Here is a 19,822-nt window from a genome sequence, read left to right as displayed (position 1 = left end):
CTTTATCCATTCATCTGTTGATGGGCACTTGGGTTGCTTCCATATCTTGGCTATTGTAAATGTGCTGCTATGAATATTGGTGTGCGTGTATCTTTTCAAATTAGTGTTTTCATTTTTCTGGATCTATACCCAGGAGTGGAGCTGGATCGTATGGTAGCTCTATTTTTAGTCTTTCGAGAAACCTCCATACTGTTTTCCCTAGTGGCTGTACCAATTTACATTCCCACCAACAGTGTACAAAGGTTCTCTGTATGTTCTTTAACCCTTCCTAATTTGTCTTTTATAAAGTGCTTTTTTGGCCCCATTTCTTTTGGAGAATTTATCTTTTTTTTTTTTTTGTATTCATCATTTTCTTTCTGGTTGGTAACAATTATTTATATATTAAATTTAATCATTAGTCTGTAATGTATGCTGCAAATATTTTTATCCATTTTATTATTTTCTTTTTAATTTTGTATATGTTTTTATTTTGGGGGGGGATACAGATATTTTAAAATTTTATTAGTAAAATCTGTCAGTCTTTTCCTTTACTATCTTTACCTTTGGCTTCTTTTTAGGGAATCTTTATTCTTGAGAATCTATAAATTTTCATTTTATCCTATTATTTCATGTTTTTTAATATTAAAGTCTTAATCCTTTTTGAATGTGCATTAATGTATAGAGAAGGAACCTAACTTTTTATTGAAAAAATAGCCAGGGGCTTCCCTGGTGGCACAGTGGTTGGGAGTCCGCCTGCCGATGCAGGGGATACGGTTCGTGCCCCGGTCCGGGGGGATCCCGCGTGCCGTGGAGCGGCTGGGCCCGTGAGCCATGGCCGCTGAGCCTGTGCTTCCGGAGGCTGTGCTTCTCAACGGGAGAGGCCACAGCGGTGGGAGGCCCGCGTACCGCGAAAAAACAAAAACAAAAACAAAAAAACAAAAAAATAGCCAGGTGTCCTAACACCATTTAGTGAATAATATACCCCTTTCTTGCTGGTATGAAATGGCACCATTTTCATGTATAAATTCTTGTATATGTTTGGGTCTGTTTTTGGACATTTTAGTTCTTTACCAGTGATCTGTTTGCTTATTCTGGCACTAGTGCTATGGTGTTTTGATTAACATAGCTGTATAAAGGTTGTTTAATGTATTTTAATACCTGGTAGAATAAGTCCTAATTATTCTTATTTTTAAAAAACTTAGCTGACTATTCTTAACATTCATTTTTGAGGTTAACTTTAAAAATTATTTTGTCAGTTTCTCCCCTCAGATCCTCTAGAGACCTTGGTTGGAATTGTGTCAGATTTTTAGATTAGTTTGGAGAAAATGGATTTCTTTACATTAGCCTTCTCCTGGAATATGGCATGCTTCCCTAATCAAGACTTTTTCTTTGCTCCTTTATAGATGTTTTTGCTTTTAATCATGTTGTTTCTGCACATTTCTACATAAGTGTATTCCTAATCAATTAATATTGTTGTTGTGAATGGAATTTTTTTCCATTATATATATTTTTTATTTTTTTAAATTTATTTATTTATTTTTTTGTGGTGCACGGGCCTCTCACTGGTGTGGCCTCTCCCGCAGGCTCTGGACACGCAGGCTCAGCGGCCATGGCTCATGGACCCAGCCGCTCTGCAGCATGTGGGATCTTCCCAGACCAGGGCACGAACCCGTGTCCCCTGCATTGGCAGGTGGACTCTCAACCACTGCGCCACCAGGGAAGCTGTATTTTTTTTAATTTTTTAATTTTATTTATTTTTTTATACAGCAGGTTCTTATTAGTCATCAATTATATACACATCAATGTATACATGTCAATACCAATCACTCAATTCATCACACCACCACCCCCACCCCCCTGCCGCTTTCCCCCATTGGTGTCCATATGAATGTTCTCTACATCTGTGCTCAATTTTTGCCCTGCAAACCAGTTCATCTGTACTATTTTTCTACGTTCCACATATATGCGTTAATATACGATATTTGCTTTTCTCTTTCTGACTTACTTCACTCTGTATGACAGTCTCTAGATCCATCCACGTCTCTACAAATGACCCAATTTCGTTCCTTTTTATGGCTGCGTAATATTCCATTGTATATATGTACCACATCTTCTTTATCCATTCATCTGTCAATGGGCATTTAGGTTGCTTCCATGCCCTGGCTATTGTAAATAGTGCTGCAGTGAACATTGGGGTGCATGTGTCTTTTTGAATTATGGTTTTCTCTGGGTATATGCCCAGGAGTGGGATTGCTGGGTCATATGGTAATTCTACTTTTAGTTTTTTAAGGAACCTCCATACTGTTCTCCATAGTGCCTGTATCAATTTACATTCCCACCAGAAGTGCAAGAGGGTTCCCTTTTCTCCGCACGCTCTCCAGCATTTGTTGTTTATAGATTTTCTGATGATGCCCATTCTAACTGGTGTGAGGTGATACCTCATTGTAGTTTTGATTTCCAGTTCTCTAATAATTAGTGATGTTGATCAGCTTTTCATGTGCTTCTTGGCCATCTGTATGTTTTCTGTGGAGAAATGTCTATATAGATCTTCTGCCCATTTTTGGATTGTGTTGTTTTTTTTTTAATATTGAGCTGCATGAGCTGTTTATATATTTTGGAGCTTAATCTTTTGTCCGTTGATTCGTTTGCAAATATTTTCTCCCATTCTGAGGGTTGTCTTTTCATCTTGTTTATGGTTTCCTTTGCTGTGCAAAAGCTCTGAAGTTTCACTAGGTCCCATTTGTTTATTTTTGTTTTTATTTCCATTACTCTAGGAGGTGGATCAAAAAAGATCTTGCTGTGATTTATGTCAAAGAGTGTTCTTCCTGTGTTTTCCTCTAAGAGTTTTAGAGTGTCTGGTCTTACATTTAGGTCTTTAATCCATTTTTGAATTTATTTTTGTGTATGGTGTTAGGGAGTGTTCTGATTTCATTCTTTTACATGTAGCTGTGCAGTTTTCCCAGCACCACTAATTGAAGAGACTGTCTTTTCTCCATTGTATATCCTAGCCTCCTTTGTCGTAGATTAGTTGACCAGAGGTGCGTGGGTTTATCTCTGGGCTTTCTATCTTGTTCCATTGATCTATGTTTCTGTTTTTGTGCCAGTACCATATTGTCTTGATTACTGTAGCTTTGTAGTATAGTCTGAAGTCAGGGAGTCTGATTCCTCCAACTCCGTTTTTTTCCCTAAAGACTGCTTTGGCTATTTAGTGTATTTTGTGTCTCCGACAAATTTTAGGATTTTTTGTTCTAGTTCTGTAAAAAATGCCATTGGTAATTTGATAGGGATTGCATTGAATCTGTAGATTGCTTTGGGTAGTAGAGTCATTTTCACAATGTTGATTCTTCCAATCCAAGAGCATGGTATATCTCTCCATCTGTTGGTATCATCTTTAATTTCTTTCATCAGTGTCTTATAGTTTTCTGCATACAGGTCTTTTGTCTCCCTAGGTAGGTTTATTCCTAGGTATTTTATTCTTTTTGTTGCAATGGTAAATGGGAGTGTTTCCTTAATTTCTCTTTCAGATTTTTCATCATTAGTGTATAGGAATGCAAGAGATTTCTGTGCATTAATTTTGTATCCTGCAACTTTACCAAATTCATTGATTAGCCCTAGTAGTTTTCTGGTGGCATCTTTAGGATTCTCTATGTATAGTATCATGTCCTCTGCAAACAGTGACAATTTTACTTATTCTTTTCCAATTTGTATTCCTTTTATTTCTTTTTCTTCTCTGATTGCCATGGCTGGGACTTCCAAAACTATGTTGAATAATAGTGGTGAGAGTGGACATCCTTGTCTTGTTCCTGATCTTAGAGGAAATGCTTTCGGCTTTTCACCGTTGAGAATGATGTTTGCTTTGGGTTTGTCGTATATGGCCTTTATTATGTTGAGGTAGGTTCCTTCTATGCCCACTTTCTGGAGAGTTTTTATCATAAATGGGTGTTGAATTTTGTCAAAAGCTTTTTCTGCATCTATCGAGATGATCATATGGTTTTTATTCTTCAATTTGTTAATATGGTGTATCACATTGATTTGCGTATTTTGAAGAATCCTTGCATCCCTGGGATAAATCCCACTTGATCATGGTGTATGATCCTTTTAATGTGTTGTTGGATTCTGTTTGCTAGTATTTTGTTGAGAATTTTTGCATCTATATTTATCAGTGATATTGGTCTATAATTTTTTTGTAGTATCTTTGTCTGGTTTTGGTATCAGGGTGATGGTGGCCTCATAGAATGAGTTTGGGAGTGTTTCTTCCTCTGCAACTTTTTGGAACAGTTTGAGAAGGATGGTTTTAGCTCTTCTCTAAATGTATGATAGAATTCACCTGTGAAGCCATCTGGTCCTGGACTTTTGTTTGCTGGAAGATTTTTAATCACAGTTTCAATTTCATTACTTGTGACTAGTCTGTTCATATTTTCTATTTCTTCCTGGTTCAGTCTTGGAAGGTTATACCTTTCTAAGAATTTGTCCATTTTATTGGCATAGAGTTGCTTGTAGTAGTCTCTTGGGATGCTTTGTATTTCTGCAGTGTCTGTTGTAACTTCTTTTTCATTTCTAATTTTATTGATTTGCGTCCTCTCCCTCTTTTTCTTCATGAGTCTGGCTAATGGTTTATCAATTTTGTTTATCTTCTCAAAGAACCAGCTTTTAGTTTTATTTATCTTTGCTATTGTTTTCTTTGTTTCTATATCATTTATTTCTGCTCTGATCTTTATGATTTCTTTCCTTCTACTAACTTCGGGATTTGTTTGTTCTTCTTTCTCTAGTTCCTTTAGGTGTAAGGTTAGATTGTTGATTAGAGATTTTTCTTGTTTCTTGAGGTAGACTTGTATAGCTATAAACTTCCCTCTTAGAACTGCTTTTGCTGCATCCCATAGGTTTTGGATCATCATGTTTTCATTGTCATTTGTCTCTAGGTATTTTTTGATTTCCTCTTTGATTTCTTCAGTGATCTCTTGGTTATTTAGTAATGTATTGTTTATCCTCCATGTGTTTGTGCTTTTTATGGTTTTTTCCCCCGTACTGTAATTGATTTCTAATTTCATAGCATTGTGGTCAGAAAGATGCCTGATATGATTTCAATTTTCTTAAATTTACTGAGGATTGACTTGTCACCCAAGATGTGATCTATCCTGGAGAATGTTCCATGTGCACTTGAGAAGAAAGTGTAATCTGCTGTTTTTGGATGGAATGTCCTGTAAATATCAATTACATCTATCTGGTCTGTTGTGTCATTTAAAGCTTGTGTTTCCTTATTTATTTTCATTTTGGATGATCTGTCCATTGGTGTAAGTGAGGTGTTAAAGTCCCCCACTATTATTGTGTTACTATCAATTTTGTCTTTTATAGCTGTTAGCAGTTGCCTTATGTATTGAGGTGCTCCTATGTTGGGTGGATATATATTTATAATTGTTATATCTTCTTCTTGGATTGATCCCTTGATCATTTTGTAGTGTCCTTCCTTGACTCTTGTAACATTCTTTATTTTAAAGTCTATTTTACCTGATATGAGTATTGCTATTCCAGCTTTCTTTTGATTTCCATTTGCATGGAATATTTTTTTCCATCCCCTCACTTTCAGTGTGTATGTGTCCCTAGGTCTGAAGTGGGTCTCTTGTAGACAGCATATATATGGGTCTTGTTTTTGTTTCCATTCAGCAAGCCTGTGTCTTTTGGTTGGAGCATTTAATCCATTCACATTTAAGGTAATTATCAATATGTATGTTCCTATGACCATTTTCTTAATTGTTTTGGTTTGTTTTTGTAGGTCCTTTTCTTCTCTTGTGTTTCCCACTTAGAGGAGTTCCTTTAGCATTCGTTGTAGAGCTGGTTTGGTGGTGCTGAATTCTCTTAGCTTTTGCTTGTCTGTAAAGCTTTTGATTTCTCCATCAAATCTGAATGAGATCCTTGCCGGGTAGAGTAATCTTGGTTGTACGTTCTTCTCTTTCATCACTTTAAGTATATCATGCCACTCCCTTCTGGCTTGTAGAGTTTCTGCTGAGAAATCAGCTGTTAACCTTATGGGAGTTCGCTTGTATGTTATTTGTCATTTTTCCCTTGCTGCTTTCAATAATTTTTCTTTGTCTTTAATTTTTGCCGATTTGATTACTGTGTGTCTCGGTGTGTTTCTCCTTGGGTTTATCCTGTATGGGACTCTCTGCACTTTCTGGACTTGCGTAGCTATTTCCTTTCCCATGTTAGGAAAGTTTTCTACTATAATCTCTTCAAATATTTCCTTGGTCCTTTCTCTCTCTCTTCTCCTTCTGGGACCCCTATAATGTGAATGTTGTTGCATTTAATGTTGTCCCAGAGGTCTCTTAGGCTGTCTTCATTTCTTTTCATTCTTTTATCTTTATTCTGTTCTGCAGCAATGAATTCCACCATTCTGTCTTCCTGGTCACTTATCTGTTCTCCTGCCTCAGTTATTCTGCTATTGATTCCTTCTCGTGTAGTTTTCATTTCAGTTATTATATTGTTCATCTCTCTTTGTTTGTTCTTTAATTCTTCCAGGTCTTTGTTAAACATTTCTTGCATCTTCTCGATCTTTGCCTCCATTCTTTTTCCGAGGTCCTGGATCATCTTCACTATGAATTTTCTGAATTCTTTTTCTGGAAGGTTGCCTATCTCCACTTCATTTAGCTGTTTTTCTGGGGTTTTATCTTGTTCCTTCATCTGGTACATAGCCCTCTGCCTTTTCATTTTGTCTATCTTTCTGTGAATGTGGTTTTTGTTCCACAGGCTGCAGGATTGTAGTTCGTCTTGCTTCTGCTCTCTGCCCTCTGGTGGATGAGGCTATCTAAGAGGCTTGTGCAAGTTCCCTGATGGGAGGGACTGGTGGTCTGTAGAGCTGACTGTTGCTCTGGTGGGCGGAGCTCAGTAAAACTTCAATCTGCTTGACTACTGATGGGTGGGGCTGGTTTCCATCCCTGTTGGTTGTTTGACCTGAGGCAACCCAACCCTGGAGCCTAACCAGGCTCTTTGGTGGGGCTAATGGTGGACTCTGGGAGGGCTCACGCCAAGGAGTACTTCCCAGAACTTCTGCTGCCAGTGTCCTTGTCCCCATGGTGAGCCACAGCCACCCCCCACCTCTGCAGGAGATCCTCCAACACTAGCAGGTAGATCTGGTTCAGTCTCTTATGGGGTCAATGCTCCTTCCCCTGGGTCCCGGTGTGCACAGACTACTTTGTGTGTGCCCTTGAAGAGTGGAGTCTCTGTTTCCCCTAGTCCTGTCGAAGTCCTGCAATCAAATCCCACTAGCCTTCAAAGTCTGTTTCTCTAGGAATTCCTCCTCCCATTGCCGGATCCCCAGGTTGGGAAGCCTGACGCGGGGCTCAGAACCTTCACTCCAGTGGGTGGACTTCTCTGGTATAAGTGTTCTCCAGTCTGTGAGTCACCCACCCAGCAGTTATGGGATATGATTTTACTGTGATTGTGCCCCTCCTACCGTCTCACTGTGGCTTCTCTTTTGTCTTTGGATGTGGGGTATCTTTTTTGGTGAGTTCCAGTGTCTTCCTGTTGATGATTGTCCAGCAGCTAGTTGTGATTCTGGTGTTCTTGCAAGAGGGAGTGAGAGCACGTCCTTTTACTCCGCCATCTTGGTTCAGGGCCCCCCATGGTGAAACTTTTTAAAAAGACCTTTTGGGAAGTCTGAGTTCTTCTGCCAGCACTCAGTAGGTGTTCTGCAGGGGTTGTTCCACATGTAGATGTATTTCTGATGTATTTGTGGGGAGGAAGGTGATCTCCACGTCTTACTGTTCCGCCAACTTGAAGCTCCTCCTCCATTATATTTTCAAGTTGGTTATTTTTGTCATATAGGAAGGCTTAGGAACATAGGCTCAAATTTCCAAATGGTTCTATTTGAACCAGACTTCTGGTTCCAGAAGTCTCTGAAGTAATTTTAAAGTTATTTCCTTCAAAATTTTAAGTTCTATAAAATGAAATTTTAGAAAACTTAATTTCATAAGAAACTTGCATCTTTGATAACATGTTTTCAAAGTGAGGTATCTAAGACTAGGTTTTTAAAGGCTGCTATGTTTTGGATGGGCTGAGTAGTTTCACCAATTTCCAGCAGATGTCAGTGTTTTATAAATTTATTAGTCTGAGGTGGAGGTTTTGTCTCCAGTCTCCCACATTTATATATTCTTTAGTCATTTAATTAGCATACTGGGGATTATTTGAACTGGAAGAGATTTTGGAGATCATCTAAGTCTGTCCTTTGATTTTGCAGAAGAAAGAACCAGGTGTAGTAGATGGGAAATGACCTGTCCAAGGTCACACAGTCACACAGAGTGAGGCTGAAACTCAGGTGTTCCTGTTTCTGAAACACCCTCTCTCTGAAAGACTGGTAAAAGATAGCCACCAAAACCACAGAGAAGAAAACGTGTAGAGTCCAGTATAGAAGCTGTATTTGGGAGAAAGGGAAGCAGATGCTCTTCCATTTGTTTGGGTAGGTAAATATTAAAAAATTTTTATGAACAAGATGTTAGATTCTTAGATTATAATAATAATTGGGTGAAATGAACAGAAAACAGTTGGCTTTTGTTACCTGAATGTAGAATTATTGGATGTGAAAGTGACCTTTGATAGAATGTCCGGTTCTTCATACTGTAGATATAACATCAGAACTTGTATACGGCCAATGGAATAACTCCCTGCCCACTCTCTGCACAGCCTATTTGATTATGTTTAAGAGAAATGATATAAATCATTCAGTACCCCCTGTGTCAGAAAATATTATCCAAGAATCTATAATCTTTTCCAGTAAATACAGCAAGTAATAGAAAAATGTTTTTTTATTCTGTCTTATGAGAATTCAGGGTAAAGAAACCAGGGTAACACTTAAGGGCAGCTTTAGACAAAGTTATGAAGTAGGCAAAGTGACAGTTTCAGAGAAATAGCCTTCCTTTAATCAGCTGACTCTTCCCTATCAATATCTGCTTATAGAAAAATATGGGCCATTTAATCTTCATCACAGAGGTGGAAGCTTCCAGGGTATATATGCTAAGTACCTACCCCTCTGACATCAGCGCTCACTGGATTTTGGAGGAGTGAGAGCCCGTGTGGATTGGTGTGAAGGTGAAGGAAGTACCCATGGACTGAGTCTTAAAGATGGGGTGGGACTTCCACAAAGTACAGAGACTCGAAACATGGGACAAGCCTGTGAAGGCTAGAAAGTGAATCTATCAGGACACTTGGTGAAAAGGTGATTATGTTTAGAGTTTAAGGTCAATGAAACGAAGGTAAGATTGAGGGTAGATTTGGGCTGGTTTGGCTTTAGACTTTTTTTTTTTTTAATTTTATTGGAGTATAGTTGATTTACAATGTTGTGTTAGTTTCAGGTGTACAGCAAAGTGATTCAGTTATACGTATACATATATTCATTCTTTTTTAGATTCTTTTCTCATATAGGGTATCGCAGAATATTGAGTAGAGTTTCCTGTGCCATACAGTAGGTCTTTGTTGATTATCTGTCAGATATAGTAGTGTGTGTGTTCATTCCAAGCTTCTGATTTATCCCTTCCCCTCCAGCATTTCCCCTGTGGTAACCATAAGTGTGTTTTTGATATCTGTAAGTCTGTTTCTGTTTTGTAAATAAATTCATTTGTATCATTTAAAAAAATTAGATATCACATATGAGAGATAATCATATGATATTTGTCTTTCTCTCTCTGACTTACTTCACTTAGTATGATAATCTCTAGGTCTATCCATGTTGCTGCAGATGGCATTATTTCATTCTTTTTCATTGCTGAGTAATATTCCATTGGATGTAAGTACCACATCTTCTTTATGCATTCATCTGTCAATGGACACTTAGGTTGCTTCCATGTCTTGGCTAGTGTAAATAGTGCTGCAGTGAACATTGGGTGCATTTATCTCTTCGGATTATGGTTTTCTCCGGATACATGCCCAGGAGTGGAATCGCTGGATCATATGGTAGTTCTATTTTTAGTTTTTTAAGGAACCTCCATACTGTTCTCCATAGTGGTTGTATCATGGTTTTAGACTTTCTGAGGTGGATGCTTTCCTAAAGGTTTATTGTTTTGAAATAATAAGTTGAAAAAAATAGTACAGAGAGGTCCTAAGTAGCCTTCACCCATTTTCCCTTGATAATAATCTCTTACACAAGTGTAGTATAAGGTCGAAAATGGGACATTGACTTTGTACCATCTACCAACCTTATTTAGGTTTCAACATCTACTCATTTATATGTATGTGTGTGCATATTTCTATGCAGTTTTGTCACATGTATAGATTTGTGTAACCACTACAACTATCAAAATACAGAACAGTTTCTTGACTACAAAGGAACGTATTTGTTTTACCCTTTCTAAAGATTTTTAAAAGCTTTGAAGGAAATCCAATTTTCTATGGCTAGGGAGGGCTAGAACTGTGGTGTCCAGAGTCCTGGGTCTTGTTTGCAGCCCAGAGATCTGGCTGACAAGGGCCCTCTCAGGAGTCCCTTCTGACATATCGTTGGTAGTGTGTAGGAAGAGCAGGCAGTTTTGTAATAAATTTTATAAGGAACGAAACCGCTTAACTAGGAATATTCTATGTCGAGTTTTTTTAAGTGGCAGAAAAGATCTATTTGCTTTCTCCCCTGTCTGTAATCTTGAAGATACTGCCTGCTTGTTCTCCGTGATTTCCCCACCTGCCAGTGGAGTTCTGATTTTCCTGAAGACTCAGCCTGGCTCTCTGAAGCCGCTGATCTTTCCTTTGTTTTCCTCTTAACCATCTTTAAGTGTATAAGTTCAGTAGTGTTAAGTATATTCACATTATTGTAAAACAGATCTCCAGAACCTTTTCATCTTGCAAAACTGAAACTGTGTCCATTAAACAATCCCCCTTTCCCCCTCCCACCTGCCCCTGGTAACCCCCGTTCTACTTTCTGTTTCTGTGAATTTGACTATTTTAGGTACCTCATATAAGTGGAATCATTTAGCATTCACTTTTTTGTGACTGGCTTAATTTATTTATTGATTGTGTCACACAGATATACAGGGAATTGTCCTTAAAATTCTCAGAATCACTAAGCTTTGAATCTAAAGAGATCTGGGAAATTGAAGGTTTCCGTCTATCCATTTTACAGATGAGAAAAATCAGACAACCAGACGTTGCCTGAGGTTAGTGAAAAATCGTAGGAAGTTCTATAATTTCTTCTCAGTTTTGTTGAACTTTTTAAGGTCCATCTGATTATGAACAATGGTGAAAGTATCCCAAACTCAGAGCCAAAGTAAACATATAGAAAATGCCATTTGGATAAAGCTACTGCTAAAGCTACTGTTGATCTATTTTCTGCAAAGCATTTTTGCATATCTGCAATAAAGACAGTTTAATTCTTTTTTTCCAGTAAGGTTTATTTGGTCGATATCTGTGAAGATAGGATAAGCTGAAATATAGTTTTGTTTTGTTTTCTTTCCTTTTTTAACCTATGGTAGATGCTCCAAATAAGGGCTTTGCAAACTTTTTCTGTAAAGGGCCAGATAGTAAATATTTGGGGCTTTATGTGCCAAACAATGTCTGTTGCAACCATTCAGCTCTGCTTTTTTAGTGTGAAAGCAGAGCATGGCTGTGTTCCATTGAAACTTTATTTACAAAAGTAGGCAGCAGGCCAAATTTGGCCCATAGGTCATAGTTTTCCAGCCCCTATAGTAAAGTATTGGGACCTTCACTTTCACTTTTTTGGTCTTTAGCGTCTAACTTGCTGTCTCATATAGGAGACAGTTGTAGTTTATGGTGATGGTGATGATTTAGAAAATAATGTGTATCAAATTATCATTTCCTATTGACATAATTTTAGAGTTATTTCCTATATATCTTGCTAGCCTTATTATAGAATAAAAAGCACTTAAGGAAATAACTAACTTTTTTTTTTTTTTGCGGTACGCGGGCCTCTCACTGTTGTGGCCTCTCCCGTTGCGGAGCACAGGCTCCGGACGCGCAGGCTCAGCGGCCATGGCTCACGGGCCCGGCCGCTCCGCGGCATGTGGGATCCTTGCGGACCGGGGCACGAACCCGTGTCCCCTGCATCGGCAGGCGGACTCTCAAGCACTGCGCCACCAGGGAAGCCCCATAACTAACGGTAAAAAAAATAAATACATTTATTTATTTTTGGCTGCATTGGGTCTTTGTTGCTGCGTGAGGGCTTTCACTGGTTGCGGCGAACGGGGGCTACTCTTCGTTGCGGAGCGTAGGCTTCTCTTTGTGGTGGCATCTCTTGTTGCGGAGCATGGGCTCTAGGCGCATGGGCTTCAGTAGTTGCAGCATGTGGGCTCAGTAGTTGTGGCAGATGAACTCTAGAGCGCAGGCTCAGTAGTTGTGGCACACAGGCTTAGCTGCTCCGCAGCATGTGGGATCTTACCGGACCAGGGCTGGAACCCGTGTCCCCTGCATTGGCAGGCAGATCCCTAACCATTGCGCCACCAGGGAAGTCCCAACAGCTTCTTTTCAAAGGATCTCTGTAAAGGGAAAGGCCATTTGTAACAGGCAGGATCCTTTCCATGACATCTATTTCAGAGACTTTGTGTTTCAGAGAGTCCACGTGGACCCCTGCTTTGCTCAGGGCTCGGGCACTCACTTGTGGATATCTCTGGCCTGCACACAGTTGGCAATAGAGAGTCTACCCACCATTACAGGTGGTTTGGGCTAATTGGAAATCTACGTACCATAACTGTTGGAGTATTAGTGCTGGGACTGTTTTGATTATTCAACAAGAGCTAACTTTCAGAGTTCACAGAAAGAGAATAAGTATTATTCATACCCTAAGTATAATAACAGCTAACACTTGCTGAACATTTACTAGAGCTTTTACATACCTGCCTTTATTTATTTATTTAGTCACTCTATCAAAGGAGGTAGTAGTATTATTTCTGTCTTAAGGAGAAGAAACTGAGAATTAAGAGAGAGTAAGTAACTTGATTAATGTTTCTTAGCTAGTAAGTGGTAGTTAGGGGATTCAAACCCAGGCAGTCTCTCTAGAAGCCGGCACACTCAATTGCTGTGCTATATAACCTCCAAGGCTCTTGTCCTTGAAACACTAGAAGCCTCATGTTTTAAAAGGTTTTAGCAAAATTTGGTTATATAGGCACATGGTAAAAAATACGAACTGTCCAAAGGATAGAGTGAAAGTGTAAAGTGTCCTTCCCACCCAAGTAAGTCGTCCTGTTCCCTGATTCCTTTCTCCAGAGCCAACCACTGTTACTGTTTTTTTTTCGGATCCTTCCTGAGATATTCTTATAGGGGTTTACCAATATTTATTATAGGTAAAAGAGTGATCGGTCTTTATAATCCATCTTAGCTCAAATTCTGTCCTGTTGTCCTCGATATTTTTCAGGGCTCTCTGGGTTAGGAAGAGGAGGAGGATGTTGTTGGTAAGATACTCAGCAGCTAAGTCACCAAATACTATTCATGTTTCTTATTTCTTTGCTCTCAGCTTTACCTAGAAGAATCTAAATTTCTATCATCTCCTACTTCCTTCATTTAAATACATAGTCGGTGTTTGCAGGGTTTACAAGCTTGAACTTGGAAACACTTAGATTTTAAATATAAGACACACAGAGATTGTCTTACATTCTGAATACCTCATTAGCTGATTAGTGGAGTGACCTGTCATACCTGGGGATCCTAGGGGAACGGATGCCTCACATGGTGTTGGGTGCTTGTCCCAGTGCTCTTGTGACAAATACAGTCCCTGTATTTTGACATGAATGTTAGTTAGGACCTGTGCTAAAAGAAAGGATCTTATAATAACAACACAGAAATATCAATCATATGATAATCGTGTCTTTAATAGATGGTTTTTACTATAGTGTGTTTGACTCTATATGGAGATTCCCAAGTGGGCAGAATACATTGTGACCAAACATAGCAGAAAGAGTGGAGGTGCATTTACAATGAGATTTTTAAAAATAGCTGTCTGCGTTAGGTGGTTTCATTGAATACTCTTTAAGAGCATTATGGATTTGCAGGGAAAGACATTTTTTGAAAACCCAATTTTTATATATAATCAGAACTTGAGTATATTTTATGACTATGAGCACATAAATGGTTTTGTTTACTAGCTTGTATGCTCTCCACTGTTTTACTATGAAGAGTGTGTTGACTTAAAACAAAATGCACCATGTGAGAGTTGCGAGTTAGGTTGTATTTGGGGCAAAATGAGGACTGCAGCCCAGGAGGCAGCATCTCAGATAGCTCTTAGAAACTGCTCCGAGGGGGCGAGGGAGGAGCCAGGATATATAGGAATTTTTCAACAAAGGGCAGGTAGTCGGGAATGTCAAAAGATTATTGTTAAACAAAGAAAACCAGATATCTGAAGTTAAGAAAATTAGCGCTTTTCTATGTATGGGAAGATGCAAGAGTCTGGGCTCACTGAAATCATTCCTTTGATGTGCACCTCAGCTATCTGGGGGCTGTATCCTGTATTTTCACATCCCGAGTTTCCTCAGGGCTCACCGCAGGGAGTGGCTGCAGTCTGATGGCTGCTAGATGGCTTGTATTCTTTTCAGCCCTGGCTCACCAGCTCACGCTGGAGGGCTGCAATCATTGGTGACTGTGACATCCTTTGTTTATTGATATGGCAGGAAATATTCCATTTATAAATTTTCCATTTATCAAGTGATTCAAGGGGGTCGTGCTTCAATCTGTTCTTTCCGAGGCAGGCATTAATGAATTCAAAGCATGTGGTATTGATTTTTGAGAGTTCTACCATAAGAGCTATTAAGAATTATTGATTCTGTATTTTATTTTAGGGTTTCAGCTTCTTCATGTTTGAGCAGCCTGTTTAATGGAAGCGCCCGTGTCTCTACATGGCCTAAGGAATATGCATGCAGCAATTGATTAAGTTGACATTTGGTATTAATAGCTTAGAGACTCTTTACAGCATAGTATGCTTATCCATTTTAGGTGAAGGCAATTTTGACTGATGTTTCATAGCTAATAAGTGGTAGTGCTGGGATTCAGACCCAGGTAGGCTGTCTCCAAGTCTGCACACGCCACCCCTCTGCTCCACTGTCTCTAAGGCGCTTGCCCTGGTCATGTTTCCTCTGTGCCTTTGCCTAAGGCCACTTGTACTTTTGGCAGTAGGCGCACTGTGTGCTGTCAAATCGTGATCCACCTGGGCAGCCGGCCCTCAGCTTCATTTCTTATAAGCTGAATGCCTTTAAGGAGCAATTTGACCTCTCTGAGCACTGTGTATGTTTCTTCACCTGTGAAGTTTCAGGGGAGAGTAGTAATCCTTGCCCTCCTGCCTCACCAGGTAGATGTACTGAGCAGCTGATTTAATTCATCCTTCTATCCCTGGGGCATAGAATAGTGTCTGACAAATTGTAGACTTAACAAGTGTTAGCTTCTCTGCTTTCTTCTCCTCTTCCAGAAGCTGGATTTTGGATGAGTTAGATGCTGCGTAGGATGGTCTGAACAGGTAACTTCTTTTTTTTTTTTTCATGCAAGGCTATTTTATTGAAGTGCTCTCTTCTTGCATTTTTGCATTAAGCTCAATTAGTATTTTTATAGATTATTGCTCCTGCTCTGCCTTCATATAATCTATTTGTTCTTTTTTTGTTTAACATCTTTATTGGAGTATAATTGCTTTACAGTGTTGTGTCAGTTTCTGCTGTACAACAAAGTGAATCAGCTATATGTATACATATATCCCCATATCCCCTCCCTCTTGCACCTCCCTCCTGCCCTCCCTATCCCACCCCTCTAGGTCGTCCCAGAGCATCAAGCTGATCTCCCTGTGCTATGCAGCAGCTTCCCACTAACTATCTGTTTTACATTTGGTAGTGTATATATGTCAACGCTATTCTCTCACTTCGTCCCAGCTTCCCCTTCCCCTCCTGTGTCCTCAAGTCTGTCCTCTACGACTGCATCTTTACTCTTGCCCTGCCACTAGGTTCATCAGTACCATTTTTTTAGATTCCATATACATGCATTAGCGTATGGTATTTGTTTTTCTCTTTCTGACTTACTTCACTCTGTATGACAGACTTCAGGTCCATCTACCTCACTACAAGTAACTCAGTTTCATTTCTTTTTATGGTTGAGTAATATTCCATTGTATATATGTGCCACATCTTCCTTATCCATTCATCTGTCGATGGACATTTAGGTTGCTTCCACGTCCTGGCTATTGTAAATAGTGCTGCAGTGAACATTGTGGTACACGTATCTTTTTGAATTATGCTTTTCTCAGGGTATATGCCCAGTAGTGGGATTGGTAACTTATTATTTTTTAATAAATTTACTTATTTTATTTATTTTTTGGTGCACTGGGTCTTCGTTGCTACACGCAGGCTTTCTCTAGTTGTGGTGAGTGGTGGCTACTCTTTTTTGTGGTGCGTGGTCTTCTCATTGCGGTGGCTTCTCTTGTTGCGGAGCATGAGCTCTAGGTGTATGGGCTTCAGTAGTTGCAGCACATGGGCTCAGTAGTTGTGGCTCTCGGGCTCTAGAGCGCAGGCTCAGTAGTTGTGGCATACGGGCTTAGTTGCTCCACGGCATGTGGGATCTTCCCCGACCAGGGCTTGAACCCGTGTCCCCTGCACTGGCAGGCAGATTCTTAACCACTGTGCCACCAGGGAAGCCCTGGGATTGGTAACTTATTGAATATAGTCAGGGAACTAAGATAAATACGGTCACAAGACATCTCATTCTGTCTTTTACTTTCATTCTTCCCTTCATAGTAAATATAACTGAGCTCAGCATCTCTCTGGGGAAGCACAACAGTTCTGCTCCCAGAGGTAGGGGAAAGGATTCGTGCTACTTAATGGACCATGGGCACCTCGCAGTGTAGGATAAGAGCAGGTCACACTGAACTGCATGGGCAGGGAGGACTAGATGGAAGTTTCACTGAGGTTTGTAAGGACTGTTGTGATTAGACAAATTAATAAAAAGATGAGAAGGATCTTACAGACATGGAAAATAGCGTCACAAGAGCAAAAGTGGGAAGTTGGGGGGTGGACTTGTGGGATAACGAGTCCATCCATTTAGCTAGGATCTCCCAAGTATAACTGAACGGGAGGTACTGTTGGAGAGGTGACTGGGGTGAGAGTGTAGTAGGCTCCGCATACCCAGTTTGATGTTATCTTTAAGAGATCGTTAATGACTAAAAGTCCTGGGGCATGGGGAGTCATGATGAAGGCCACGTTTTAGGATGGATTGGGACCGGCAGTGCCTGGAGGTGGGGTGAGTAGTTGGACTTCTGGGAGAAATGGCACCTTCGGAATCACAAGTGGAGCTGAGGACTCTGGCAATAGTGCAGAGAGGTGCCTGGAGAAGGAGTCCCTGAGTCATGAAGTTCCTGAGGAGGACTTTGTGGGAGACATGGCCATGACACCCAACTTAGAAAGAAGAGAGAGGAGAAAGAAATAGAAGGCTCTGCACAGGACATGTTGAAAGTAGGGTTAGAAAGCTCGTTTAACTGCTGGGCTCTCACACTGACTGTTTTCAGCCTTCTCTTTAGTATTAGGGCAAAGATAGTCCACTGGCTGAGCTGATTATATTCTTCTGAAGAACCCAGGATGGGGAGTCTGAATTCAGAGCATCCTAAGAGGTGTCTGTGGCCCAGCTGCTGCCTCCTTGGCCAGAGTTAAAAAGAATGTTTTGTGAAGGTGAACTGAATCCTCAGTGCCTAGAACAGACTTTCAGTCTCAAGAATAAATAAAGGCCTTTGTAGAATCCTCTTTCCTCATTTTTTTTTGGTCAGTGAAGATTCTGCAGCTCAGCGTCTGTCCCCATCTCCCCACTTAAAGTATCCTTGCCCTGCTGATTCCCTTGTTGCTGAATCTGATGATATTGTCTTGTCCTCACCTTACTCCCTGGTTGGGGAGCTAAGATCCCACATGCCTCATGGCCAAAAAACCAAAAAAAACATAAAACAGAAGCAGTATTGTAACAAATTCAATAACGACTTTAAAATGGTCCACATAAAAGAAAATCATTAAAATATATATATATATATATATATATATATATATATATATATATATATATATACTCATCTTTCAGGTTGGCCTAGAATTCTATTAAAATTCAAGCATGGAGGATGACTTGGAAAAATTTATGGTCCTCAAGGAAATTTTCGATCTGGTAGGGCAGCCAGAGACATATACAAACAGCTGTAGTACAAGGTAGACTTCCGGGAGAGCTATAATCGGAGTACAGAGAGGAGCAGGAATAGAGGCGGCAGCATTAATTCTAACGCGAGGGATTTGAGAACATTGTTTTCTTAGCTTTCTGTTTCCTTCCTTCATTCTCGTCTGCCAGCTGCCCACAGGTGAATGCTCTGAAGTTGTACCTTCTTTTTCTCGTGTGTTGACTCTGATGGAAATTTTCCTGGCTGTCCTTTTGTTACCTTTGCCTTAAAAAAAAATTATGGTAAATAACACATAACATGAGATCCACCCTCTTAACAGATTTTAAAATATATGGTACAGGCTTGTTAATGTTGTACAGTAGATTTAACTCTTCATTTACTTCTTCCCCCAGCCCCTGGCAACCACCATTTTACTTTCTGCTTCTATGAGTTTGGCTCCTTTCGATACGTTCTGTAAGTGGAATCATGCAGTATTTGTCCTTCTGCAACTGGCTTAGTTTGCTTCACTTAATGTCCTCAAGGTACTTCTACGTTGTAGCGTATGACAGATTTTCCTTTTTTTTCATGGTTGAATAATATTGCATTGTATGTACCACATTTTGTCTATCCAGTTATCTGTTGATGGACATTTAGGTTATTAACAACTCTTGGTTATTGTGAATAATGCTGTAGTGAACATGGGAGTACAAGGACCTCTTCAATACCCTGACTTCAGTTCTTTTGGGTAAATACTCAGAGACGTGATTGCTGGATCATATGGGAGATCTATTTTTAGTTTTTTGAGGAACCTCCATACTGTTTTCTACGGCAGCTGCATCTTTTTATATGCCCAGCAACAATGCACAAATGTTCCAATTTCTCCACATCCTCACCAACATTTATTGTTTTCTGTTTTTTAAAAATATGGCTGTCTTAACAGGTGTGAGGTGATGTCTCATGGAGGTGTTAACTTGCATTTCTCTGATGATTTAATGATGTTGAGCATCTTTTCATATACTTTTTGGTCTTCTTTGCATAAATGTCTATTCAAGTCTTTCATCCATTTTTTTAATTGGGTTACTTGTTTTGGGGTTGTAGGGGTCTCTTTGCCTTTAACTCCTAAATCTTTTTGCCCCTACCTGACGAACTCCACATGCCTCTGCTACTCCTCAGCCTGGTCCTTCTGCCCTATTCCCTCCTCATCACTCTGCTCCTGCCATTCTTCCCTTGGTTTCTTTTTTTTTTTTTTTTTTTTGCGGTACGCGGGCCTCTCACTGTTGGGGCCTCTCCCGTTGCGGAGCATAGGCTCCGGACGCGCCGGCTCAGCGGCCATGGCTCACGGGCCCAGCCGCTCCGCGGCATGTGGGATCTTCCCGGACCGGGTCACGAACCCATGTCCCCTATTTGGCAGGCGGACTCTCAACCACTGTGCCACCAGGGAAGCCCCTTCCCTTGGTTTCTGAAATACACTCAGATCCAACTCTGGCACATTCTTAAAAACCTAGGTCAAGTCAAAGTTGCCCATGGATCCTTCCCTGACCACCCAGCCATGTCGCTGTCCCTCTGCTGAAGTCTCTAGGACTTCTTGTCCCTAACGCTTTTTGGGCAATTGGCAGGCACTGCTGCCTTACGTTGGAATGGATGTTACACGTGTGCATTTTTTATGTTAACTGAACTCCATCTCCTGAAGGGCAGGGATGTATCTGTGTATCCCCCAGAGGACTTTACAAAGCACTTTTGCCACACTGTAAAGACGCAAGAAACCTA

The 19,822-nt window shown here is 40.1% G+C and overlaps 1 protein-coding gene across 3 annotated transcripts in view; it reads left to right on the top strand.

Moving 5' to 3' along the window:
- MTHFS (methenyltetrahydrofolate synthetase) overlaps nucleotides 1-19,822 on the top strand; it is a 260,706-nt gene that overhangs the window by 29,693 nt on the left and 211,191 nt on the right. The gene's annotated exons all lie outside the window — the stretch shown is intronic.

The sequence above is a fragment of the Delphinus delphis genome, chromosome 2 (assembly GCF_949987515.2).
Source record: "Delphinus delphis chromosome 2, mDelDel1.2, whole genome shotgun sequence".
NCBI lineage: Eukaryota > Metazoa > Chordata > Mammalia > Artiodactyla > Delphinidae > Delphinus > Delphinus delphis.
This window is presented reverse-complemented; position numbering and strand designations above follow the sequence as displayed.